The sequence below is a fragment of the Muntiacus reevesi genome, chromosome 4 (genome assembly GCF_963930625.1).
Source record: "Muntiacus reevesi chromosome 4, mMunRee1.1, whole genome shotgun sequence".
NCBI lineage: Eukaryota > Metazoa > Chordata > Mammalia > Artiodactyla > Cervidae > Muntiacus > Muntiacus reevesi.
The window spans coordinates 147864178-147892038 of NC_089252.1; the positions used below are offsets into that span (position 1 = coordinate 147864178).

Below are 27861 nucleotides of genomic sequence, written 5' to 3' on the forward strand. Positions count from 1 at the left end.
TTCAGGCAGCAGGTTCTCCATGATTCCTGTGGACGTTTCTTCCTCAGGAGAAACCTAGAAGAGGGGCTGTTGAAGTGTTCTTCCTCCTAGGGACCTAAATGTGTATTTTCAGCTGGCAGGTTCTAGACCAAAACCTTGGTTCAGGTTAGGGAACCAAGCAAAGAATAATTTTTAAAAGGGCCATGTACCTTCAGCCTCCTGTTTCTCCATTCTTATTTCTTTTGTACTACTTGTTAAGCAGCATTGACGGCTCATCTGTTAACTATACAATTCTCAAAAACACCCTTTGGCTGTTCTTTGACCTTCCTTGTCCTTATGATAATTGTGGCTTTCTGGCTTCTGGCAGTTAAGCACCATCATCTGGCTTCTATAACTTGGTGGGGTAAGGGGGACACCATTGGTTTCCTCCCAATCTGTCGACTGTCTTTTTATTTTGTCTACAGTTTCTTTGCTGTACAAAGGTTTTTAAGTTTACATTTCCCCAATTTTTTTTTAATATATCCTTTACTCTAGGAGACAGCTCCAAAAAACATTTCTAAAATGTATGTCAAAGAGTATTATTGCTATGTTTTCATCTAGGAGTTTTATATTTATATATTTAATTATATATTTATTTTATATTTATATATTTATATAAATATAAATTTATTTACATATTTATATTTATATAAATATAAATTTATTTATATATTTATAAATATTTATATAAATTTATATAAATGCTTATATAATTACTATTTTATTTATATATTATATATTATAATATATATTATATATATAATATATATAAATGTATATATTATATATATAAATATAAATATATTTATATATAAATAAATATATATAAATATATAAATATATAATATATTATATAAAAATTATATAATATATTATATATAGTAAAATATAAATATATATATTTATATAAATATAGTATAAATATTTATATTTATTATTTAATTCTTTTCAAGTTTATTTTTGTATGGGGTGTTAGAGAATATTCTAATTTCATTCTGTTACATGTAGCTGTCCAGTTTTCCCAGCACCAGTTATTGAAGCTGTCTTTACTGTATATTCTTGCCTCCTTTGTTATAGATTCAGTGAAGTTTAGCTGTCACTCAGTCCTGTTCAACTCTTTGTGACCCCATGAACTGCAGCATGCCAGGCCTTTCTGTCCATCACGAACTCCCAGAGTCCGCCCAAACTCATGTCCATTGAGTCAGTGATGCCATCCAGCCATCTCATCCGCTGTCGTCTCCTTCTCCTCCTGCCCTCAATCTTTCCCACCATCAGGATCTTTTCCAATGAGTCAGCTCTTCGCATCAGGTGGCCAAAGTATTGGAGTTTCAGCTTCAGCATCAGTCCTTCCAATGAACATCCAGGACTGATCTGCTTTAGGATGGACTGGTTGGATCTTCTTGCAGTTCAAGGGACTCTCAAGAGTCTTCTCCAACACCACAGTTCAAAAGCATCAATTCTTTAGCACTCAGCTTTCTTCACAGTCAAACTCTCACATCCATACGTGACCACTGGAAAAACCATAGCCTTAACCAGACGGACCTTTGTTGGCAAAGTAATGTCTCTGCTTTTTAATATGCTGTCTAGGTTGGTTATAACTTTCCCTCCAAGGAGTAAGCGTCTTTTAATTTCATGACTGCAGTCACCATCTGCAGTGATTTGGAGCCCCAAAAACAAAGTCAGCCACTGTTTCCCCATCTATTTGCCATGAAGTGATGGGACCAGATGCCATGATCTTAGCTTTCTGAATGTTGAGCTTTAAGTTTTAGCTTTCTGAATGTTGAGCTTTAAGTCAACTTTTTCACTCTCCTCCTTCATTTTCATCAGGAGTCTCTTTAGTTCTTTTTCACTTTCTGCCATAAGGGTGGTGTCATCTGCATATCTGAAGTTATTGATATTTCTCCCAGCAATCTTGATTCCAGCCTGTGCTTCCTCCAGCCCAGCATTTCTCATGATGTACTCTGCATATAAGTTAAATAAGCAAGGTGACAATATACAGCAACAGTTCTAACTGTTGCTTCCTAACCCACATACAGGTTTCTCAAGAGGCAGGTCAAATGGTCTTGTATTCCCATCTCCTTCAGAATTTTCCACAGTTTATTGTGATCCACACAGTCAAAGGCTTTGGCATAGTCAATAAAGCAGAAATAGATGTTTTTCTGGAACTCTCTTGCTTTTTCAACGATCCAGCGGATATTGGCAATTTGATCTCTGCTTCATCTGCCTTTTCTAAAACCAGCTTGAAAATCTGGAAGTTCACAGTTCATGTATGCTGAAGCCTGGCTTGAAGAATTTTGAGCATTACTTTACTAGTGTGTGAGATGAGTACAATTGTGCAGTAGTTTGCGCATTCTTTGGCATTGCCGTTCTTTGGGATTGGATTGAAAACTGACCTTTTCCAGTCCTGTGGCCACTGCTGAGTTTTCCAGATTTGCTGCCATATTGAGTGCAGCACTTTCACAGCATCATCTTTCAGGATTGGAAATAGCTCAACTGGAATTCCATCACCTCCACTAGCTCTGTTCGTAGTGATGCTTTCTAAGGCCCACTTGACTTCACTTTATAGGAAGTCTGGCTGTAGGTGAGTGTGACTGATCACAACATCATGATTACCTGGGTCATGAAGATCTTTTTCGTACAGTCCTTCTGTGTATTCTTGCCACCTCTTCTTAATATCTTCTGCTTCTGTTAGGTCCATACCATTTCTTCCCTTTATTGAGCCCATCTTTGCATGAAATGGTCCCTTGGTATCTCTAATTTTCTTGAAGAGATCTCTAATCTTTCCCATTCTATTGTTTTCCTTTATTTCTTTGCACTGATTGCTGAGGAAGGCTTTCTTATCTCTCCTTGCTGTTCTTTGGAACGCTGCATTCAAATGGGAATATCTTTCCTTTTCTCCTTTGCTTTTTGCTTCTCTTCTTTTCACAGCTATTTGTAAGGCCTCCTCAGACAGCCATTTTGCTTTTCTGCATTTCTTTTCCATGGGGATTGTCTTGATCCCTGTCTCCTGTACAATGTCACGAACCTCCATCCATAGTTCATCTCTGTCTATCAGATCTAGTCCCTTAAATCTATTTCTCACTTCCACTGTATAGTCATACCCTTATGACTATACAGTCATAACTGAACGGTCTAGTAGTTTTCCCCATTTTCTTCAATTTCAGTCAGAATTTGGCAATAAGGAGCTCATGATCTGAGCCACAGTCAGCTACCGGTCTTGTTTTTGCTGACTGTATAGATCTTCTCCATCTTTGACTGCAAAGAATATAATGTTGTAGATTAATTGACCATAAATGTCTGGGTTTAATTTTTGGCTTTCTATCCTATTCCACTGATCTATATGTCTGTATTTGTGCCAGTACCATACTGTTCTGATTACTGTAGCTTTGTAGTATATGCTGACATCAGGAAGCATGTTTTGTCCAGCTCCATTATTCTTTCTCAAGATTGTTTTGGCTGTTTGGCTATTCTTTCTCAAGACTGTTTTGGCTGTTTTAAGATGTTGTACAAACTTTTAAAAAATTTCTTCCAGTTCTGTGAAAAATGTCCTTGGTAATTTGATAGGGATTGTCCTGAATCTGTAGATTGCCTTGGGTAGTATGGTCATTTGAACAATATTGATTCTTCCAATCCAAGAACATGGTGTATATTTCTAACTGTTCATTCTAACTTCAATTTATTTTATCAGCATCTTACAGTTTTCAGAGTACAGGTATTTTGCCTCCCTAACTATTAATAGGTTTTATTGTTGTTGTTGTTGTTGTTTTTCAGTTGCTAACTCATTTCCAACTCTTTATAACCCCATGAACTGCAGCACACCAGGCTTCCCTGTCCGTTACCATCTCCCAGAGTTTGCTCAAACTCATGTCCATTGAGTTGGTGATGCCATCCAACCATCTCATCCTCTGTCATCCCCTTCTCCTTTTGCCCTCAGTCTTCCCCAGCATCAGGGTCTTTTTCAATGAGTCGGCTCTTCACATCATGTGGCCACAGTATTGGAACTTCAGCTTCAGTGTCAGTCCTTCCAATGAATATTCAGGGTTGATTTCCTTTAGGATTGACTAGTTTGATCTCCTTGCTGTCCAAGTGACTCTCAAGAGTCTTTTCCAGAACCACAATTTGAAAGCATCAATTCTTTGGTGCTCAGCCTTCTTTATGGTCCAACTCTCACATCTGTACTCATAGGTATTTTATTATTTTTGATGTAGTGGTAAATGAGGTTGTTTCCTTAAGTTTTCTTTCTGCTACTTATTGTTAGTATATATACTTGCTAGAGATTTCCATATATTAATTTTGTATCCAGCAACTTTACCATGTTCACTGATGAGCTCTAGTAGTTTTCTGATAGAATCTTTAGGATTTTCTATGTATACCATCTTGTTATCTGTGAAAAGTGACAAGTTTACTTCCCCTTTCCAATTTAGATTTCGTTTCTTTCTTTTTCTTCTTTGATTTCCATGGCTAGGGCTTCCAAAACTATGTTGAATAAAAGTGGTGAGAGTGAGCATCTCTTTGCCATCCTCAACATTTTGAATCAGAATGCTAATCAGGTGCTAATATCAAAATCCACTATCCAAATTTGATGTAGAATTAAAATATATTGTTTTGATGTGAAAACAACAATTAAAAATTATTATAAGGAAATTCAGAAATATCCACTAGAGCAGAGAAAAATACCCAATCTAGGAGATGCTGATAGGAAAACTCCAATTGAAATAGTAATTAAATAACTTACTTAGATTCTCCTAATTTATGGAGACTTAAGATAAAAGGCATGGGCTAAATGTGATATTCATGAGGAAGTAATATTCATGAGGGAAGTGGATTAGGGCTGCCTCCAATCTGAATGTACTCTAATTCCCAGTACAACACCTTTTTTTTTTTTTCTTAAACTAATCTGACATTTTCCTTGTCCCTTAATGACCTTAATATTGATATAAATCATATTACCAATAAAAAAGCAAAGTTAGGTGCCCTCCCTTCTTATCCTTAAAATGTCTATTTCTTACTCCTATATTTGAACATACACTAATAATTCTATAATAACAGGAAAAGAATAATATTTTAAGCAGTCAGTCTTGTTTCTAATTTTAATAAAAATGTTTCTGGTAATTCACTGTCCATATGAGTTTAGGTATAATATAGCCCATATTTTTATCAAGTTACAGTGATCCTTTTTACTTTAAAAGAGATATTATCAACATAGACATTGAATTTTATAGATTTTTAAAATTTATAGTGGTCTATATATTTACAATGTATGGATATGAGAGTTGGACTGTGAGGAAAGCCGAGCGCTGAAAAATTGATGCTTTTGAACTATGGTGTTGGAGAAGACTCTTGAGAGCCCCTTGAACTGCAAGGAGATCCAACCAGTCCATCCTAAAGGAGATCAGTCCTGGGTGTTCATTGGAAGGACTGATGCTGAAGCTGAAACTCCAATACTTTGGCCACCTCATGCAAAGAGTTGACTCATTGGAAAAGACTCTGATGCTGGGAGGGATTGGGGGCAGGAGGAGAAGGGGACAACAGAGGATGAGATGGTTGGATGGCATCACCGACTCGATGAACATGAGTTTGAGTGAACTCCGGGAGTTGGTGATGGACAGAGAGGCCTAGTGTGCTGCGATTCATGGGGTCGCAAAGAGTCAGACACGACTGAGCGACTGAAAAAAACTGAACTGATATATTTACAAGATTGTTGTAATTTGCTGGTGTCTTAATTTCAAATGAATTTTCAATATCCTGCATTTGTAGTTGCCTCTTCTCATGGTTTCTGGTTTTGATACATATTTGTGTGCAGATGATATCATACATTTCCTGTATATTTGTCTTTCCCAGTGAGTCTTTCCATTCACAACTTTCTTATTTCTAGTTCTGGGCTTTTCTTTTCCACCTACAGAAATTCCTTTAGCATTTGTTGTAAAGCTGGTTTGGTGGTGTTGAATTCTCTTAGCTATCCTCTACTATAAAGCTTTTAATTTCTCCATCAAATCTGAATGAGAGCCTTGCTGGGTAGAGTATTCTTGACTGTAGGTTTTTTTCCTTAAATCATTTTAAATGTAACATGCCACTCCCTTCTGGCCTGCAGATTTTCCCCTGAAAAATCAGCTGATCACCTTGTAGGGATTCCTTTGTATGTTATTTGTTGCTTTTCTCTTGTTGCTTTAAAATTTTTCTCTTTGTATTTAATTTTTGATTAATATGTGCCTTGGCATGTTTCCCCTTGACTTTATCCTATACAGGGTTCTCTGCACTTCCTGGATTTGAGTATTTCCTTTCCCAGGGAAGTTTTCTATTATTATCTCTTCAAATATTTTCTCAGACTGTACCTTTCTTCTCATTCTTTGACCCTGTAATATGAATGTTAGTGCATTTAATGTTGTTTCAGATGTCTCTTTGTCCTAATTTCTTTTCCATCTTTCTTTATTCTATTCTACATCAATGATTTCCACCATTCTTTCAGTTCATGTATTCATTATTCTGCCATATTTATTCTGCTGTTGTTTCCTTCTAGTATATTTTCCATTTCAGTTACTGTATTGTTTAATTCTTGGTTTGTTCTTTAAATCTTGTAGCTCTTTATAATTCTTGTGGGGAACTCCCTGGCAGTCCAGTGGTTAGGACTCAGTACTTTCACTGCTGAGGACCTAGATTCAATCCCTGGTCAGGGAACAAAGATCCCACAAGCCACAAAGCATGGCCAAAACAGCAAAAAATAAACAAAACAATTTCTTGTCTCTTCTGGTCTGTGCCTGCACTCTTTTTCCAGCATCTTATATCATCTTCACTACCATTATTCTGAATTCATTTTTCAGGCAGATTGCCTATCTCTACTTCACTTATTAGTTCTTTGAGTTTTGATCTTGTTTCTTCATATGCAACATATTTCTCTGCCATCTCATTTTGTCTAACTCTTCCTGTTTGTGGACTCTGTTCCACAGATTGCAGTTCTTCTTGTTTCTGGTGCCTGCCCCCTGGTGGGTGAGCTTTGTCCAGGGGCTTGTGCAGGCTTCCTGGCAAGAGGGGCTGGTGTCTGCCCACTGGTGGATAGGGCTGATTCATATACCGGCAGGGCCAGGGAAGATGCATGTCTAGAGGTAGTTGTGGGATCAGGACTTTAGGCAGGCTGTCTGTTGATGGATGGGACTTGGTTCACACGCTGTTGGTTGTTTGGCCCTAGCCATCCCAGCACTGGAGCCTCTGAAAGCTGTTGGGTGAGGCAGGTCTCAGTGCTAAAATGGTGATCTGTGGAAGAGCTCACACTGAGGAATATTCCCTGGTGCCTCTGCCACAATTGTCCATTTCCCCACTGTGGCTACAGCCAACTTTCACCTCCCCTCAAGCCCACAGGTAGGTCTGGCCTAGGCTCCTATGAAGTCACTGCTTTGACTGCATCTCAGTGCATATGAAACCTTGTGTGGAGTTTCACACAAGGGTGGAGTTCTGTTTTCCCAGTTCTATAGAATTTCTGCAATCAAACCCTGCCGGCCTTCAAATAAAATGTTCTGGGGGCTCTTCCCCTTGATGTCAGACATCCAGACTGGGGAGCCTGATGTGGGACTCAGAAATTTCACTCCTGTGGGAGAATCTCTGCCAGAGAATTATTTTCCAGTTTCTGTGTCACCCAGCCAACAAGTATGGGATTTGATTATATCACAAAAGTTTCCCTCCTACCATCTCACTGTGACTTCTTTGTTTTTGGTTGTATAATATCTTTTTCGGTTGGTTCCAGTCTTTTTTTGTTGGTGGTTATTCAGCAGTTCAGGCTTCCCTTGGGGCTCGACTGGTTAAGATTCTGCCTGCAATGTGGGAGATCTGGGTTCAATCCCTGGGTTGGGAAGATCCCCTGGAGAAGGGAAAGGCTACCCACTCCAGTTTCTGGCCTGGAGAATTCCATGGACTGTATAGTCCATGGGGTTGCAGAGTCAGACATGACTGAGAGGCTTTCACTTTCACTCAGCAGTCAGTTGTGATTTTGATGTTTTGTGAGAGGAGGTGAGCTTAAGTCTCTCTATGATACCATCTTGTCCTTGTCCTTTTTATCATACACTCAAATCATTTGCAGAGTTGTTGACTTTCACTTCATTTATTCTATCAAAGACTAAAAAAAAATGTATAAGTTTGACACTAACATTGTGCATCTGGATGTATTCCATGATATTTCCATGTTTTTGCTTCATTTATTTTGAAACTCAATTTTGTAGCCTTAAAAGATCATGATAGTTTTGTCTTCATTGTGGGTTACACCTCTTATCATTATAAAATGGAACTCTTTTATAGTTTAATGTTTTTCTTTCAAGTTTACTTTCTGTGACGTTAGTAGTAGTAGTAGTAGTAGTTAAGTCGCTAAGTCATGTCTGACTCTTGCAACCCCATGGTCTGTAGCCTGCTAGGCTCCTCTGTCCATGAGATTCTCCAGGCAAGAATACTGGAGTGGTTTGCCATTTCCTTCTCCAGGGGATCTTTCTGAGCCAGGAATCAAACCCGGGTCTCCTGCATTGCAGGAAGATTCTTTACCGACTGAGCTGTGATGTTAATATTTCCACCTTATTCTTTCTTTTTAGATTTCACCATGTATGTCTTTGCCTATCATAGCAGTTTTAACATTTCTGTATCATTTTGTTTAAGCAGAATATTATTAGATTTTTGTTTCTTAAATCTATGCCTTTTTAATGAAGATACTTAAAACTTTGTATTTAACACCACTGTGATTTTTACATTCATTGTCATAAACTATGGACTTAATTTATTCAAATGGCTTATTTGACCATTTTTGTTGTAAACTTCCTTTCTCTATTTTTATTTGTGCCATAAAAGTAGACAAAAGAGCTACAGTTTATCAAGCTATCAGCTAGCAGTATTCTGTATACTACTATAAAAAAAAATCTTAATTCATTACAATAACCATGTAAGGTACAAGTTCCCTCTTTAAAAATGAAGATATTAAGTGTTTCTGAGGCCATTAACTTGCCTAAGATCACTTAGCCAGTAAGTGATGGAGTCAGAATTGATATCCAATAGTTCTACAGTACCAAATGAAAATTCATGACCAATCTTTTTCTCTTTCCCTCCCTCCCTTCCTACCCCCTCCTCTTTGTCTTTCTCTCAACTTCATTGTTTTATCATCTGTAGTGAATTGGAGAATATACTTCTGATCTTCTGATTATAAAATGGCCTGCTGAGCACATGATGCAGCCTTTCTTTTAAGAAAAATATCAAAGAGTGTTTTGTAAGTGAATTTATCTATTGTTAAATAAAAAAGGTGATTAGTTAGAAGACAAGAAATTAAGTAGTTACTGAGAAACTGAAAGATCTGATGATATTAAAGAGGGAAATGGTAACTAGAAAGTATGTAGGGGCCAGCAGGAAAGTACCAACACAAAAAGGTAGGAGTGAAAATCAGGAAGTTTCATGAGTGGACAAGTAGAAACCAGGAACAGGGGAATATAAAAGGGTACCAACAGGAACTTTGGTCAGAGTAATGCGTAAGGAAATACACATGGCATTAGACAGGCAACTGAAACTCGGTGACATGTTCCCATGTAGGAGCAGAGTTTAAGAAGAAAGAGTGCATCCATTTCACTAATGATGTCAGGGAAGAACAGGAAGTAGTGGAGGCCAGAATAATATTTGCTGGTGTACCCTATCTGGCATGATTATTTGTTGTTGTTTAGTGACTAACTTGTGTCTGACACCTTTGCAATCCCACGAACTGTAGCCTGCCAGGCTCCGCTCTCCATGGGATTTTCCAGGCAAGATTATTGGAATGGTGAGCCATTCCTTTCTCCAGGAGACCCTCCCGACCCAGGGATTAAGCCTGCATCTCCTACATTGCAGGTGGATTCTTTACCACTGAGCCACCAAGCCTACTTAAATCCAATTTCTCCATAAGAGTATGGAGCACAACCCTGGAAGCTGCTGCTACTTCTCCCCAAAGTTATGTAGTTAGGATCCTCAACTGCAAAGTTTATAATTAAAAGAGGGGGGAAAAGTATACATAGTACACAGACAGAAAAGCCTATGTGAATAAAATGAAAATTACACTGATTATACTATAAGCAAAAAAGAAAAAAATTAACTAAAGGACAGGGGAACAAATTTTAATGCTTACTCCCAAAGTAAGTATTTCTTCGGGAAAAAACAACTCCAGTTAAAATCTCAAGGGAATTTTTCAAACTAAAAATCCAGTTCTAAAGTGAAATTAAAAGAAAAAACAAAAGCTTTTAATTTTCATTAGGTCCCATTTGTTTATTTTTGCTTTTATTTCCAATATTCTGGGAGGTGGGTCATAGAAGATCTTGCTGTGATTTATGTCGGAGAGTGTTTTGCCTATGTTCTCCTCTAGGAGTTTTATAGTTTCTGGTCTTACATTTAGATCTTTAATCCATTTTGAGTTTATTTTTGTGTATGGTGTTAGAAAGTGTTCTAGTTTCATTCTTTTACAAGTGGTTGACCAGTTTTCCCAGCACCACTTGTTAAAGAGATTGTCTTTTTTCCATTGTATATCCTTGCCTCCTTTGTCAAAGATGAGGTGTCCATAGGTTCGTGGATTTATCTCTGGGCTTTCTATTCTGTTCCATTGATCTATATTTCTGTCTTTGTGCCAGTACCATACTGTCTTGATGACTGTGGCTTTGTAGTAGAGTCTGAAGTCAGGCAGGTTGATTCCTCCAGTTCCTTTCTTCTTTCTCAAGATTACTTTGGCTATTCGAGGTTTTTATAAGTAAGGTGAAAAGACAGCCCTCAGATTGGGAGAAAATAATAACAAATGAGGAAACAGACAAAGGATTAATCTCAAAAATATACAAGCAACTCCTGAAGCTCAATTCCAGAAAAATAAACGACCCAATCAAAAAATGGGCCAAAGAACTAAACAGACATTTCTCCAAAGAAGACATACAGATGGCTAACAAACACATGAAAAGATGCTCCACATCACTCATCATCAGAGAAATGCAAATCAAAACCACAATGAGGTACCATTACACGCCAGTCAGGATGGCTGCTATCCAAAAGTCTACAAGCAATAAATGCTGGAGAGGGTGTGGAGAAAAGGGAACCCTCTTACACTGTTGGTGGGAATGCAAACTAGTACAGCCACTATGGAAAACAGTGTGGAGATTTCTTAAAAAACTGGAAATAGAACTGCCATATGACCCAGCAATACCACTTCTAGGCATACACACTGAGGAATCCAGATCTGAAAGAGACACGTGCACCCCAATGTTCATTGCAGCACTGTTTATAATAGCCAGGACATGGAAGCAACCCAGATGCCCATCAACAGATGAATGGATAAGGAAGCTGTGGTACATATACACCATGGAATATTACTCAGCCGTTAAAAAGTATTCATTTGAATCAGTTCTAATGAGATGGACGAAACTGGAGCCCATTATACAGAGTGAAGTAAGCCAGAAAGATAAAGAACATTACAGTATACTAACACATATATACGGAATTTAGATAGATGGTGGCGATAACCCTATATGCAAAACAGAAAAAGAGACACAGAAGTACAGAACAGACTTTTGAACTCTGGGGGAGAACGTGAGGGTGGGATGTTTTGAAAGAACAGCATGTATACTATCTATGGTGAAACGGACCACCAGCCCAGGTGGGATGCATGAATCAGGTGCTCTTGCCTGGTGCACTGGGAGGACCCTGAGGAGTCGGGTGGGGAGGGAGGTGGGAGGGGGGATCGGGATGGGGAATACGTGTAACTATATGGCTGATTCATGTCAATGTATGACAAAACCCACTGAAATGTTGTAAAGTGATTGGCCTCCAACTAATAAAATAATATTTAAAAAAAAAAAAAAAAAAAACAATAACATAAAATAGAAAATGTAAAAATTAGTGACTGGCACCATCACATATTAAAGCATATTTTATACATATATATATAATCATTAAGACAGTATAGCACTACTGTAAAAACAGGCAGCTCAAGAAATAGAATAGAAAACCTAGAAATAAAGCCAGTAAATACAGAAATTTAAAATAGGTTTATAAGCCCTTATCTCCAATTCCAAAAATCTCTAAAAATCTCTGACAACCAAGCTTTTTTCCCCAAAACTAATTTGGAGGAAAAACTAGAAGCTAATTAAAAAGAGGCTATTTGTAGCCTTTTAAAATCCCATGTAATAGGAGCACTCAGAAGTTTCATTAGAGAAATAGCAATGTGTTTGACTACAGGGTGCAGCAGAGGTGTTATATACAATATGTGTTATATTTCATATACATTTTTTCTGAAGGATTGGGATAACATCAGAAATCTAGATGCATGAGAGTACACATGGACTTTCCTTTATGTCTCAAACAAAAATTTATCTGAATCTTAGTCTATTTACACATAGAAACCTTTAAAGGCCATTTATGTTATTATTCAAGGAAGGGCTCCAAATTCTGTTATGTTTTCAAGGCTTCGTATGGAAGAAAGGAGGTCATTAATGGTTTCTGGTCTATTTTAACTGGATAAATATAAGTAGTTTCTACATATACACTGAGTGGATAAGCTTCATGGAAAGGCGGAGCTTAAAGGTTAAGCTTCAAGGAAAGAGAGCATGGTTGCTTCAGAAAGATGCTCAAAGAGAAGGGTTAAGATGGCATCCAGAGCAGAGAGAGGCACTGGCCAAAGGTGAAGGAGAAGGACCTCCCCAGGCTGGAGGGGGCAAGAGACGATACTCCATGTGTGGGTCTTAGGGAGCTAGAGATCGCCCACAGAAAGAACAGGAACATGTCCTTTGCCAATTATCAGCTGAGAGGAGTGTGAGATTAAAGGACCAGGTAACTTAAGGAGAGTAATGAAAAGACTGAACTCATCGCAGTGGGAAAAGAGTGTGTACTGAGTGAAGTGGGAGTGTTTTTAGAACCCCAGTACTATCAGAGACTAAAAAAGTCCTAAGAATGTCTCGCACATTGGAGTTCACCTGGTCCCTAGCCCCCCATTATCAAAACCATTTAGAGCTATTTGCATTCTGCAGTCCTGTGTCCTCCTCTAGGCACGACAGGGCTAGAAGCTTGCCTGTCTCTGGACTGAGAACCACTTTGGCTCTGGCTGCTGCTGCCACTCCCAAGGCAGTCAACTGATCCTGGTTCCCGAGGGCTCTTACTTGACACATACCTCTCCAGGGCTCAGCTGGCACAAGATTGCCAACAAGTTGATGAGGAAGAGATATAAGTTAAACAAAATTGGCAGGCAATTTTCTCAGGATTTAGGGAGGAGAAGGAGAGTAAAATGGTAAGAAAGAGTGACAGATTCTCTTAGCTGAGACCAAGACTCAGAATCAACTGAAGGCCAGAGGACACATTAGCATTTATCCAGAAGTGACCTTGAGATGAGCTGCTTTGAGTTTGAACATGATTCCAAACCTAGCATTGACTGTGAAATAAGCCTGCTTTGTGCAGATCCACTTGGAGCCCTCTGAAGAACGCCCCCACTGCTGGAATATTTTTTGACATATTGCAGCCTTGCAGGTAGTTGACAGCTTGGCTAAAACTGCAGAGTACATTTTGGACCCAGGAAAGCCCTGCTCAGTGAAGAGGCAAGCCAGAGAAACACCTAAATGGTAGGCTCTTAACCAACAGCAGTTGTAAATTTCTTATTAGAAGAGGCAGCTGAACCTAGGATGGGGAAGATTATTGCTCAAAGTTGCAAAACTAAGTAGTAACTGTCCTGCATGTTTGATCTCTCTAAACCCACTTGCCCATATGGGCTTTGCCTATTATATTTCTTTTTGTACCAGACGGCTGGACCATACATACCCCCCCCAAAAAAACCAAATAACAAAAAACTTTTTTGAGAAGGAGGACGGGTGGAGTAAAATAAATATGAAGACCAAATAGGAAATTTTTCTCTATATACCTCCTTGAAAAGTTCTTCTGTGTCATTTGTTTTGAAAGTTACTTCATTAGCTAAATATTTTTTTTCATAAAAAAAAAAAGCCCACTGAAAAATCTACATCTGTATAAAACAGATAAATGAAGAGCTGTGGTGATAATAGTAGTTGGGGGTGGAAGTGGGGAGTAGTTGGGGTTGGAAGTTGGGTGAGATGCACAAACTCAACTAGGTTTTCAGTGCCTGTGGTGCTTCAGCACTGGGACAGCATGTTTTGACTCCAATGAGCCCAAAAACAACTCTGGAAAAATTTCACTAGAGTCTGGGATCCTGGGGATTTCGAAAGTTCATTGAGGCCTCCAGATGAGATTAAAGTGTAAGCATATTAGCTGTTGGAAGTGTATAAAAGAATGAGAAGATTTTTATTAAGTAAATTTGCTGCTGTTTATAAGAAAGAAAAGAAAAATGTTTTTTGCATGAATAAATCTTAACCCTTCATGTCTATCATCATTTACTTGATGCATCAGTGCCAGGACTTCTTCAGATGCTTCAGGTAGAGAAACAGGGAAGGGAAACCAGAAGGGCCATCTCTCCTACCCCACTCTCCCCCACTCTGTAGAGAGCTGATTTTTTACAGCCTGACTTGATCTTCACATTCACTCTGACTTTTCCTTAGATTTCTCTTGGAATTTTCCCTGGCCCAGAAGCCCGCATCTTTGTTACAAGAGGTCAGATCCCTGATGCCATATGTCTGGGAGGAGCAGGACATCTTGGTTAAGCAGAAGGTTCATACATGGTCGTTGGGTCAAACTCCCAAGGACACTTCACATTCCTGCCTGGGTTCCCAGGTTCCCTCTGGAGAAAGCATAATCTTTCTAGGGAAGATTTTTCTCACAAGCAAAGTTTTGCAGTGTTGCAAAGTAGGAAAAACATGAGATTTGAAATTGGAGGACCTTGGACGTGAGTCCCAACTCCATGACTTTGTAAAGTCTATGGCATATGTCACAACATTTCTGACCCACAGAAATGAAGTCAGTAATACCTATGTTACAAAGTTTTATAAGGATTAAATAAGATCAAGATTTTATTGTAGTGGTTAGCATAAATTATTCAATAAATGAATAATAGTCATTATCATGTGAGTAAATATGTGGTACATGGTGGTGGAAAGAAGATGTGTGAAATGAGCTTTGTGGGAGAAGGGAAAGAAAGGAAGTAAGATTTTCACTGACAGGTTTCAATATAAAATGCAGGTCATCAGGAGATGCAGGTACCCAAGCAGGAAAAAGATACTGTCTGGAGAGAATAACTAATGACAAAGTCTAGAAATCTGGTTGAGGAGAGGGAGCCAGTAAACACTTTGCCTATTTAAACAATGCATTTTGTAAAAACACAATTTCACAGCATAAGGGAAATATTAATTAGAAAAAATATGCATAATCTTGATATACAACGGATCACAAATTTTCATTTACCATGAACCATTTCATTCTTCTGCATTTGCAGCGGGTTTTTAAACACTTATTTAATAGATTGTAAAGATTTTGACCTCATTTTTATTCCCATTTTTCATTGGATAAGGTCATGTATTTAATAGGTTTCCCAGTCAGTGATCAGCCAACGACCCTTTGACTCTGAGTTCAATACTTATTTCACTATCACAGCAAATGCTGTTGAACTTTAGGCCATTTGGAGAGTCAGAAGACTAAGGAAAATAGGGCCACTCGTATCATCCCCAGACCATATTAGCTCAACCTGAAACTCTTTAAATCCCCCAGTATTTACTGTCTATCTGTGAAGCACTAGAAGGAGAGTTGGTTGTGAAATCAGAAGCCCTGGCCTACTTCTGGCCCTAAGATATCTAGTTATTGTAGAAGTCATGTCACTGCTCTGTCCCATATTGCCCTCAGTTTGAAAATTTCAGGTCAGCTTGCATGTCAGGGTTGACATATCAAATGAAATGTATTAGGAATTTAAGCTCCATTACTTTGAAAAGCAGCCTCCCACTAAAGGATTTCTCTGGGTGTCTGTCTACTTGTTGCAACTTATAGGGTCCAGCAGGTGGGTGATATCAGATGATGAGGAAAGGCTGGGGAAGGGCATGAGAGGAAACAGATTATGAGGGCCTGTGATCTAAGCAGTCCAGAGAGATGGTAGAAAGGAGGACTAAGATAGATTTTAGCTGAGAAAGCATTCATTCTCTTATTCAACAAGTGTTTATTTAGAGTCATCTGGCTGGGTTTACCGGGTTTACTGCATTTCTAGGACTGTGACACTTTTCTGATCCTCTTCTCTTACTCAAAAATTATGAACTTAATTTGAATTATTGACAATTAGGAATGCATCATGGGATGGAAGGGCAGAAACCAACAAAGATCCTTTCCTATGTAAAATATAAATTCTAACAGGGACAGATAATTTTTAATGTACTAAATCCATTATCTATATGTTAGAAGTGTTAAATATTATGGGATCAGGAAAAGGAAAGTTGCAGTATTTAATAGGGTAATAGTATAGTCAGATATTTATTTACCCTCAAATTCACTTTCTGGCTTAAGCTAAAAAGTGGATCTTTTATAAATTAAAAATCCTATTCTCAGAGAATGACTCAGATCATTACCCCACTAAATAAGTAAATATTTTTTTAATTTTTTTAGGGATGGAACATCTAAGAAACCATGAAAAATCTTAGCATTATTGATGAATTTGTGCTGTCGGGGTTGTCTACTGACTCAGACATCCAGACCATGCTCTTTGTTCTCTTCTTGGGGATTTACCTTCTGACCCTGATGGGGAACCTGATGATGATCTTGGTGATCAGGGCTGATCCTCACCTGCACACGCCCATGTACTTCTTCCTCAGACATTTGTCTTTCCTAGACATATGCCACTCTTCAATCACCATACCCAAGATGCTGCAGAATTTCCTGTCTCAGAGGAAAGCCATTTCAGTGTGGGGATGCATTACCCAGTTTCTTTTTCATATTTTCTGGAGGCACTGAGGGCTGCCTGCTCTCTGCTATGGCCTATGACCGCTATGCTGCCATCTGTCACCCTCTGCTCTACACTGTGATCATGAATGGACCTCTGTGCACCGCTATGGTCAGTGCAGCATGGATGATGGGGTTTCTGAACTCACTAGTGAATAATCTTTGTGCCCAGAGCTTACAGTTCTGTGGTCCCAATATCATCTCCTACTTCAGTTGTGAACTGCCTTCACTCTTCCCTCTCTCCTGCAGTGATACCATGCCTAACATCATCCTGCTAGCTGGGTCCACTGCATTTCTAGGACTTGTGACACTTCCCCCAATCCTCTTCTCTTACTCAAAAATCATTCTTGCTGTTCTGAGTGTCTCCTCCTCTAAAGGGCAAGGCAAAGCCTTCTCCACCTGCTCCTCCCACCTCACCGTGGTGCTCTTGTTCTATGGGACAGCTCTATTCAGGTACATCAGCCCCTCTTCAGGATCAGTCCTGGAGCGAGTTGTCTCTATACAGTATGGTGTGATCACATCCTTGATAAACCCCCTCATTTACAGCTTCAAGAACCAGGAGGTGAAGGCAGCTCTGCAGAGGATACTGAGGCAGCAAATATGTGTCTCAGGGTAAGAGATGGCAAGGGGACCTTTCTTCTACAAGAAAAGCAATCTGCAAAGGAAGAGAACTTTGTAAACTTAGAGCTGCTATGGAACTTGATTTTAAACTTAGCTAATTATGTTTGTTTCTTATTCAAAGTGAAAAGACTCCCAAAAGCTGAGAGAAATATAGTCAGAGAAGTGTTTGACCCATCCTGCATCTGAGGGAAAAGGTTCAGAGACATCAGCTCCTTCCATAGCCTTTGGAAACTAATCCAGAACAGTGACTTCACTACAGTTTAGGAGGCAGGACAAGGATAAAGCTCCCTGAGCCCAGGACTTTATCTATGGAGTTACTAAAGGAACCCATTAGTAGAAGGGCAAAGAAAGAGTAACCCAGACAGATTTAACGTTCCAGAATGGACAGTTCATTACCTTTTGTTCACCAGACCTGGTGGCGCCATAGGCATTACATGGCAATGTGTGCCTGCAAATCATCAAAGAATAGTGAAAGCAAAGAATGAACATTACGTCTTTGAGCAAATAAATGGGTAAAGAAAATGTGGTACAGTCTTACAGTGGAGTGTTATTTAGTTTATAAAAGAAGGAAAGTCTTCAATGTGTGATGACATAGATGAATGTTGAAGGCATTGTGTTAAGTAAGAAAAGCAAGTCACAGAAGAGAAAAACTGCTTAGAGGTATCTAAAGAGGTCCACTTCGTAGAAACAGAAAGTAGAATGGTGGTTTCCAGGGCCTGGGGAAAGGGGATTGGGAAACTCTTGTCCAATGGACATAGAGTATCAGTCATGCAAGATGAAAAAGAGATCCATTGCACTGCAATGTGCATATACTTAACAGTAATACATATAGAAACTTAAGAGGGTAAAATCTATGTTGTATTTTTTAGCACAATAAAAAATAAATTAGAATGAACATATCATTACACTAAATATCAGTCTTGCATTTTACAATCTCTTGTCTGAAGACACACTTCATTTTAAAACATACCATCATATTTTATATATATATGTTTTAAATATGTTTTAAACTCATATTCTATACACACACACACACACACATACCTACGGATACATACACATACACATATGGAAGCCAGACAAAACCATTAGAAGTAGCATAATGTAGTTTAAAACATTAAGAGAGCATTATTTTTATTGGATGTAAATCAATGAAGTTAGAACACTCCCTAACACCACACAAAAATAGACTCAAAGTGGCTTAAAGACTTAAGTTATGACACCATGTGTGTGTGTTCGTTGATCAGTCATGTCCAGTTTTTTGAGACCCCCCCCCCCCAGACTAGCCTGCCAGGCCCCTTTACCATGGAATTATCCAGGCAAGAATACTGAAGTGGGTAGCCATTATCTTCTCCACGGATCTTCCTGACCCAGGGATCAAACTCAGGTCTCTTGCACTGCAGGCAGAATCTTTACCATCTGAGCCACCCGGGACATGACACCATAAAAGTTCCAAATGAGATCTTAGGCAAAATATTCTCTGACATACATCATACCATATTTTCTTAGGTCAGTCTCCCAAAACAAAAGAATTAAAAGCAAAAGTAAATAAATGGGACCTAGTTAAACTTACAAGTTTTTGCATAGCAAACGAAATCAGGAACAAACAAAAAGACAACCTATGGAGTAGGAAAAAATATTTGCTAATGATCAACCAGTAATAGTTTAACTTACAAAATATATTACAAACAGCTCATACAACTTAATATAAAAATCCAACCCAATTAAAAAGTTAAAAGAAGCCCTAAATAGACATTTCTCCAAAGGAGACATATAGATGGCCAACAGGCACATGAAAAAATGCTCAACATTGCTAATGATTAGAGAAATGCAAATATACACTTCACTGAGTATCACCTCACACCAGTTAATGGCCCTCATCAAGTAAGTTCTGGAGAGGGTGGAAAAAGGGAATCTTCCTACAGTGTGGATAGCAATGTAAGCTGGTATGGCCACTAAGGAGAACAGTATGGATGTTCCTTATAAAACTAAAATAAACTTACCATATGATCCAGCAGTCCCACTCCTGGACATATATTTATCTGGAAAAGATGAAAATGCTAATTCAAAAAGATACATGCACCTCAGGGTTCATAGCAGCACTATTTACAATAGCTAAGACATGGAAGCAACCTAATGGTCCATCAGCAAATGAATAAATAAAGGAGATGTAGTATACATAAACAATGGAATATGATTCAGCTGTTAAAAAAGAATGCATTAATGTAATCTGCAGAAACATGGATGCACCTGGAGGGCATGACATGTGAAATACATCAGACTGAGAAAGACAAATACTATATGGTATCACTGTATGTGAAATGTAAAACATATGACCTCTGAATATAACAGAAAAGCAGCAGGCTCACAGATATAGAGAACAAAATAGTGTTTACCAATGGGGAGAGAAAAGGGAGAGAGACAATATACCAGTAGGGGATTGAGAGGTACACACTCTTAGGTGAACAGTCAGCTACAAAGATATAATGTACAACACAGGGAATATGGCAAATATGTTATAAGTGGAATATAACCTTTAATCAGTGTGAATCACTATTATACACATGTAATTTATATATTATACTTTACATTTCAGTAAAACATTTACTAAAAGAATAAAATTAAAATTGAAAAAAGAAAAAATGCTTTGACAATTCATTGTTAGTATGCTAGATATCAACATATAGCCCATATTTTATCAAGTTATACCTATCCATTTTTACTTACAAAGTGAAAGTGAAGTGGAAGTCACTCAGTTGTGTCCGACTCTTTGCGACCCAATGGACTATACAGTTCATCGAATTCTCTAGGCCAGAATACTGGAGTGGGTGGCTATTCCCTTCTCCTGGGGATTTTCCCAACCCAGGGATTGAACCTAGGTCTCCCGTATTGCAGGCAGATTCTTTACTGCTGAGCCACCAGGGAACCCCTATTTATAAAGGTATACTATCAAACTAATGTGAATATTGCAAAGTAGATTTTCATCACTTGTTGAGATTATTATATGTCTTCTTATTGGATGAACTGTAAATTTTCCTAACGTTAAATGATTGTTACATTCATGAGAAAACACATTCATGGATATATCTTTTCATATTCCATTAAATTATTTGTATTGGGGAAATGTTCAACATACATACATATAATTAAAGGTGATTGTTATTTAGGTGCTAATATGAAAACTGTGTTATCCCAATCATTGTATGCTGAAATCTTCTGTAATTTTGTTGACTTTCACTTCATATCACTTGCCCAAGATTTAAAAAAATATGTGTAAATTTCCCACCATCATTTTGCCTTTGGCTATATTTCATGCTGTTTCCATGTTTTTGCTGCCTTCATTTTGAAACTGGGTTTTGTACCCTTAAAGGTCGTGATAGCTTTGTCTTCATTCTGGGTTATACCTCTTATCTTTATAAAGTGTAGCTTTTTTTAACTTTAATATTTTTTCTTTAATTTCTACTTTTTGTGATGCTAATACATACACTTGTTTGGAGCTTCCAGGTTAGTGAATCACGACATCTCTGAGAGGGCAAGGAAGCTCACATCAGTACCCATAGCCTTACCAAAGCATATTTTACCATAAACTTCTTCCCACAAGCCACAAAGTTCTATCCACCTGTCAACACTGGGTGGAGGTGGGTGTCATCTCCCATTATGCCTCAGCTGACACCTTTGGCCACTTGCTCACAAGAAGCCTATCTTTATTTCTTAAATGATGGAGTGAAGAGTTGGAGACAAAATGGCAGAGTGGAAGGACTTGAGCTCACCTCTTCTCCCCAAGACACCAAAATCAAAACTAATTGAGCAACAACCATCAACAGAAAAGACTGGAACCTACCAACGGAGATACACTACATCAATATGCTATGGCACTGGGAGGAAGGATCCCAAGAAAAGCAAGCTTTGAAGACCAGTAGGGCTTCATTGCAGGAACTCCATGGGACTGGGGGAAATAAAAACTCCACTCTTGGAGGGTATACACAAACTCTCATGTGTACCAGGACCCAGGGAAAAAGCAGTGAATATTAGCCTTCATAGGAGCCTGGGCACGACCTACCTGAGGTCTTGGAGGGCCTCCTAGGGAAGTGGGGGTTGACTGTGGCACACTATGGGGACAAGGACACTGAAGATGAAGGTACCAGTGAGTATTCATTGGTGTGAGCTCTCCTAGAGGCTGCTATTTTGATACCAAGACCTGGCCCCATCCAACAGCCTGTAAGTTACACAGCTGGGACATCTCAGGCCAAACAACCAACAAGGCAGGGGCACAGTACCACTCAGCAGCAGACTGCTTAAAGTCTTTTAGAGCTATAGCCACTTCTACACATATCCCTTAACAATACCAAGCCCATCAGAGAGACAAGACTCAGCCCCACCCACCAGTGGGAAGATACAAATCTCTCCTATCAGGAAGCCTTCACAAGCCTCTTAGACCAGCCTCACCTAAGCAGGGGGCAGTCGCAAGGAAAAAGAGGAACTACAGTCATGCAGCCTGTGGAATGGAGACTGCAATCACAGGAAATTAGAAAACATAAGACAGCAGAGGAATACATGACAGATGAAGGAACAAAATAACCTCCTAGAAAAACAACAGTGAGGTGGAGATAAGCCATCTACTTGAAAAAGAATTCAAGCTAATGATAGCGAAAATGATACAAAATCTCAGAAAAAGAATAGAGGCATAGACCAAAAGATAGAAGAAATATTTAACAAAGAACTAAAAGATATGAAGAACAAATAATTGAACAATAAAATAGCTGAAATGAAAAATACACTAGGAGAAATCATTAGCAGAGTAAAGAGGCAGAAAAAGGCATAAGTGAGCTGGGAGATAGATTGGTGAAAATAACTTCCATGAATGGAATAAAGAAAAAAGAATGAAAGAAGTGAGACAGTTTGAGAAACCTCTGAAACAACATTAACATATGAACATTCTCCTTTAGGGGTCCCAGTAGAAGAGAATGAAAAAAGGCCTGAGAAAATATTTAAAGAGATAATAGCTGAAAACTTCTATAACATGGGAAAGGTCACCAAAGTCCAGGAAGCAGAGTCCCATACATGATAAACACAAGAAGGAACATGCCAATACAAATATTAATCAAATTGACAAAAATTAAGGAAGAGAAAATGTTAAAAGTAACAAGGGAAAAGCAACAAATAATATACAAAGGAATCATCATAAGATTAAACTCTTCAGGCCAGAAGAGAGTGGTAGAATATATTTAAGGTAATAAGAAAGAAAAACCTAAAACCAATAAAACTCCACCCACCAAGGCTCTTGTTTAGCTATGATGGAGAAATTAACAGGTTTACAGGCAAGTAAAAACTTGTAGAATTTAGCAGCACCAAACCATCTTTTACCACAAATGCCAAAAGAACTACTCTAGGCCAAAAAGAAAAGGCCACGACTAGAAACAAGAAAATCACAAATAGAAAAGTTCACCTGTTAAGGTGAAGATAGAGTAAATATCTTCAGTAAAGATACAGTAAAGATAAGAAATCAACTACACACAAATATGTACCAAAATCAGGAACCATGAGTAGAGTACAAACGTAGGATACTGGAAATGCATTTGAAATTAAGAGACCAGCAAGTTGAAATGATCATATATATAGACTGGTATATCAAAACAGTGGTAACCACAAACCAAAAACCTATGATAACACACACACACACTCACGCACACACCAACACCAAAAAAGGTAGTTCAAGCACAACATTATAGACAGACATCAAATCACAAGAGAACAAAAAAAAATTAAAAAAAAAAGATCTAGAAATATCAAAACAATTAACAAGAGGGCAATAAGAGCATGCATATTTATAATTACTTTAAATGTAAATGTATTAACTGTCCCTACCAAAAGACATAGCTGGCTGAATGGATACAAAAACAATATCAATACAAGATCAATACAAAATCAAACAAGAAGGATACCCAAAAAATCCATATATTTTCTTTTCTACAAAAGACGTAGTTCAGGTCTAGGGACACATACAGGCTGAAATTGAGGGCATGGAAAAAGGTATTCCATGCAAATGGAATGAAAAAGAGAACTAGAGTGGCAATACTCATATAAGAAAAAAAATCGAATTTAAAGACTGTTATAAGAGGTAAAGAAGGATGGTACATCATGATCAAGGGATTAATCAGAGAAGAAGCTATAACAATTATAATTATCAACACACTCAACATAGTACCACCTCAATACATAAGGCAAATGATAAAGCATTGAAAGGAAAAATCTACAGTAATCCATATATATAGACTGGTAACACCCCACCTACATCAAAGGATATCATCCAGACAGAAAATCAGTAAGGAAACCCAGGCCTTAACCCATTTTTGAATAGGGGATTTTTACAGAAACTAGCACTTGTGACCAGCAATTTGAAATGTAAGTGAATATTGATACATCTTTGGCCAAAAACATTCGGGTAACAAAACACATGTTATTATGTCTCTGGGCAATAATTTGTTAAATGATACATTAGACTATTGGATTTCATTGATGTTTATAGAGCATTCCATTCAAAAGCAGCAGAACATATTCTCTCAAGTGCACATGGGACATTCTTCAGGATAGATCACATGTTGGGACATAAAGCAAGCCTTGGTAAATTTAAAGAAAATTGAAATCAGGGCACTCCCAAGATGATGGAGGGATAGGATGGGGCGACCACTTTCTCCCCCCACAAATTCATCAAAAGATCATTTGAATGTGGAGCAACTTCCACAAAACAACTTCTGAACGCTGATGGAGGACACCAGACATCCAGAAAAGCAGCCCAATCTCTTCAAAAGGAGGTAGGACAAAATATAAAAAAGACAAAAACAGAGACAAAGTATTTATGGATGGAGACCGATCCTGGGGAGGGAGTTGTGGAGGAGGAGAAGTTTCCACACAATAGGAAATCCTCTCACAGCCAGGTCAGTGGGGAGGTTTGGAATGTTGCTCAGAGAGCAGCATAACTGTAAAAAATTTGAAAAACCACAGAAAAATTTGAAAAACCATTACTGCAATTACAGACTGAAATTGAGGGCATGGAATTTCTTCTTTCAGCGGAGAAGTGGCTCAGATGCCCAGGTCTGCCAGCAGCGAGTGGGGCTGGGCAGGGAGGTGCAGGCTGCATCATCAGTCCTTGGGTAAAGACTGGGCTTGAATGCCCTGAGGACAATCTGAGGGGGCTAACATGACATAGCATTCAAACCGTGGGAACACTAGAGAGACCAAAAAATTTAAAAAAGGACCTTTCCTGTGAGAAAGCTCTAACACTGCACAATGACTCAGGTGCACTCCCAGAACAAAGGATTGCTCCGTAGTGAATACCAAAGGAGAGAAATTCAGCTGCCGTTTATGGCCCTCCCTTCCTAGAAGCAGAGAGGCAGGTGTCCCACAACCAGAGCCAGAAGGCATGGGGCCACTGCAATCTCAGCCCAGAAACCGCATCTTCCACCAAACTGAGCAGGCTGCCAGTTATTCACCATGTCTATCTGGGCTCATGGATGCTTCATATCAGCCAGGAGTGTCACAGCCTGAGATGAGCACCCCAGAGGAGACAATGGCACACCTGAGACTGCACCCTCACGGTGCACCCAGGAAACAGAGCGGCCAGGGAGGTGCATAAGATGCACGGCCCACCTGGGACGGTGCGCTCGCCATGCACCCAGCCACCTGAGCGGCTTGGACCTGGGAAGGGCACAAATCGCACAGCCCGTCTGGGCCTGCGCCCTTGCAGAGCACCCGAGAGCCTGAGAAGCTGAGACCTGGGAAGTGCATGAAATGCAGGGCCCACTTGGCACAGTGCCCTTGTAGAGCACCCTGGCTCCTGAGCAGTGTGGACCTGGGAAGTACACACTGCCTTGGGCTTTGGCAAAACCAGTGTTGTCCAGACACTGCGACAGTCCCCACACATGCCAGTGGTATTTGTTTGCAGTGTCTCTCCCTCTCCACAGCACAACTGAACAAGTGAGCCTGAATAAGTGCTCACCTTCACCCCCTCAAGCCAGGGCAGAAATTAGACACTGAAGAGACTTGCAAACAGAGGAAGCCAAAATAAGCAATGAAGGAGGAATCACCCTGGAAGTGACAGGTGCAACAGATTGAAACCCTGCAGTTAATGCTGAGACTGTGCATTTGAGGGGCAACTATAGACTTTGAGAACAACTACAATCTGGAACAATGGACTGTCTGATACTGAACTGACCCCACACTGCCCACAACAGCTCCAGACAAATTCCTAGATATATTTTTACTATTATCACTTTTTAATTTTTTAAAACTTTAGTTCTTTACTACTTCCTTAACTTTCATATTTATAGCCTATTACCTTTCCTTCAAAAAAATACCCTATTTTTGAAAAACAAATTTCATATATATTTTAAAATTTTTTGTGAATTATTTGGTTTTATATTTTTGATATTGTATTTTTGAGAATATAACCTCTATTCTAGGTTTTTAATCTTTGCTTTTTGATATTTGTTATCAATTTTGTACCTTTAAGAATCTAATCTTCAGTATCCATTTTCACTTAGGAATTTGATTACTGGCTTGATTGCTCTCTCCCCTTTTGATTCTCTCTTTTCTCTTCCTGGTCACCTCTATCTCCCTGCTTTCTCTGCACTTCTCTATATAGCTCTGTGAATCTCTCTGGGTGTTCCTGGCTGTGGTAGGATGATTCATCATTAACTTAGAGGTTTTATCTTCTGTGCCGTATGAGTGAGGAAGTCTTGAGGCTACTATAATAGGGGGACCAAAACCCAGAGTCAGGAGGCTCAACTCCAGAACTTGAGAATATCAGAGAACTCCTGACCCCAGGAAACATTAATAGACAAGAGCCCACCCAAAAATCTCCATATCTACACTGAAACCAAGCTCCACCCAAGAGCCAGCAAGTTCCAGTGCAAGACACACCACACTAATTCTCCAGCAAAATAGGGATACAACCCTGAACATTAAAAGGCAGGCTGCCCAAACCCATAGACACCCCAAAACTCACTACTGGACACTTCACTGCACTCCAGAGAGAAGAGATCTAGCTACACCCACCAGAACACAGACACAAGTTCCCACAACCAGGAAACCTTGACAAGCCACTGGCCCAACACCACCCTCATGGAACAAACTTCACAATTAGGAGGAACCATGACCTTCTAGCCTGCAGAAAGGGCACCCCAAACACAGCAACCTAAACCAAATGAAAAGGCAGAGAAATATCCAACAGGTGAAGGAACATGATAAAAACTGACAAGACCGAACAAAAGAGTAGGAAATAGGCAGTCTACCTGAAAAAGAATACAGAATAATGATAGTAAAGATGATCCAAAATCTTGAAAACAAAATGGATTTACAGATAAATAGACTAGAGACACAGATTGAGAAGATGCAATAAATGTTTTAACAAGCACCTAGAAAAATAAGAAGAGTCAATCAATAATGAACAATGCAATAATTGAGATTAAAAACACTCTGGAGGGAACCAACAGTAGAATAACTGAGGCAGAAGAAGGGATAAGTGAGGTGGAAGATAGAATGGTGGAATAAATGAAGCAGAGCAGAAAAAAAGAATAAAAACAAATGAGGATAGCCTCAGAGACCTCTGGGACAATGTTAAATGCCCCAATATTTGAATCATAGGTGTCTCAGAAGAAGAACACAAAAAGAAAGGGCATGAGAAAATACTTGAGGAGATAATAGTCAAAAACTTCCCTAAAATGGGGAAGGAAATAGCCACCCAAGTCCAGGAAACCCAGAGAGTCCCAAACAGGATAAGCCCAAGGCAAAACAGCCCAAGACACATATTAATCAAACTAACAAAAATTAAACATAAAGAGCAAATATTAAAAGCAGCAAGGGAAAAGCAACAAATAATTATAAATATATATGCACCCAACATAGGAGCACCTCAATACATAAGACAAATTCTAACAAGTATTAAAGGGGAAATTAACAGTAACACAATAATAGTGGGGGACTTTAATACCCCACTCACACCTATGGATAATTCAACCAAACAGAAAATTAACAAGGAAACACAAGTTTTAAATGATACAATGTACCAGTTAGATCTAATTGATATTTACATGGCATTTCATCCAAAATGGATTTCACCTTTTTCTCAAGTGCACATGTAACATTCTCCAGAATAGGTCACATCCTGGGCCACAAATCTTGCCTCAGTAAATTTTAAAAAACTGAAATCATTTCAAGCATCTGATCAAAATGTGGATTAGATATTAACTACAGGGAAAAAACTATAAAAAACACAAATATATGGAGGTTAAACAACATGCTTCTGAATAACCAACAGATCATGAAAGAAATCAAACAGGAAATTAAAATATGCATAGAAACAAATGATAATGAAAACACTACAGCCCAAAC

At 38.8% G+C, this 27861-nt stretch overlaps 1 non-coding gene and 1 pseudogene across 1 annotated transcript; both read left to right on the forward strand.

The window, feature by feature from the left end:
• The first annotated feature begins 6620 nt into the window (after positions 1–6620).
• On the forward strand, positions 6621–6693 carry TRNAE-UUC (transfer RNA glutamic acid (anticodon UUC)). The gene has a single exon. It is a non-coding gene; the product is annotated as a tRNA-Glu (tRNA).
• A 9846-nt stretch (positions 6694–16539) lies between these two features.
• Positions 16540–25105, forward strand: LOC136167561 (olfactory receptor 5J3-like; annotated as a pseudogene).
• Positions 25106–27861: the final 2756 nt, after the last annotated feature.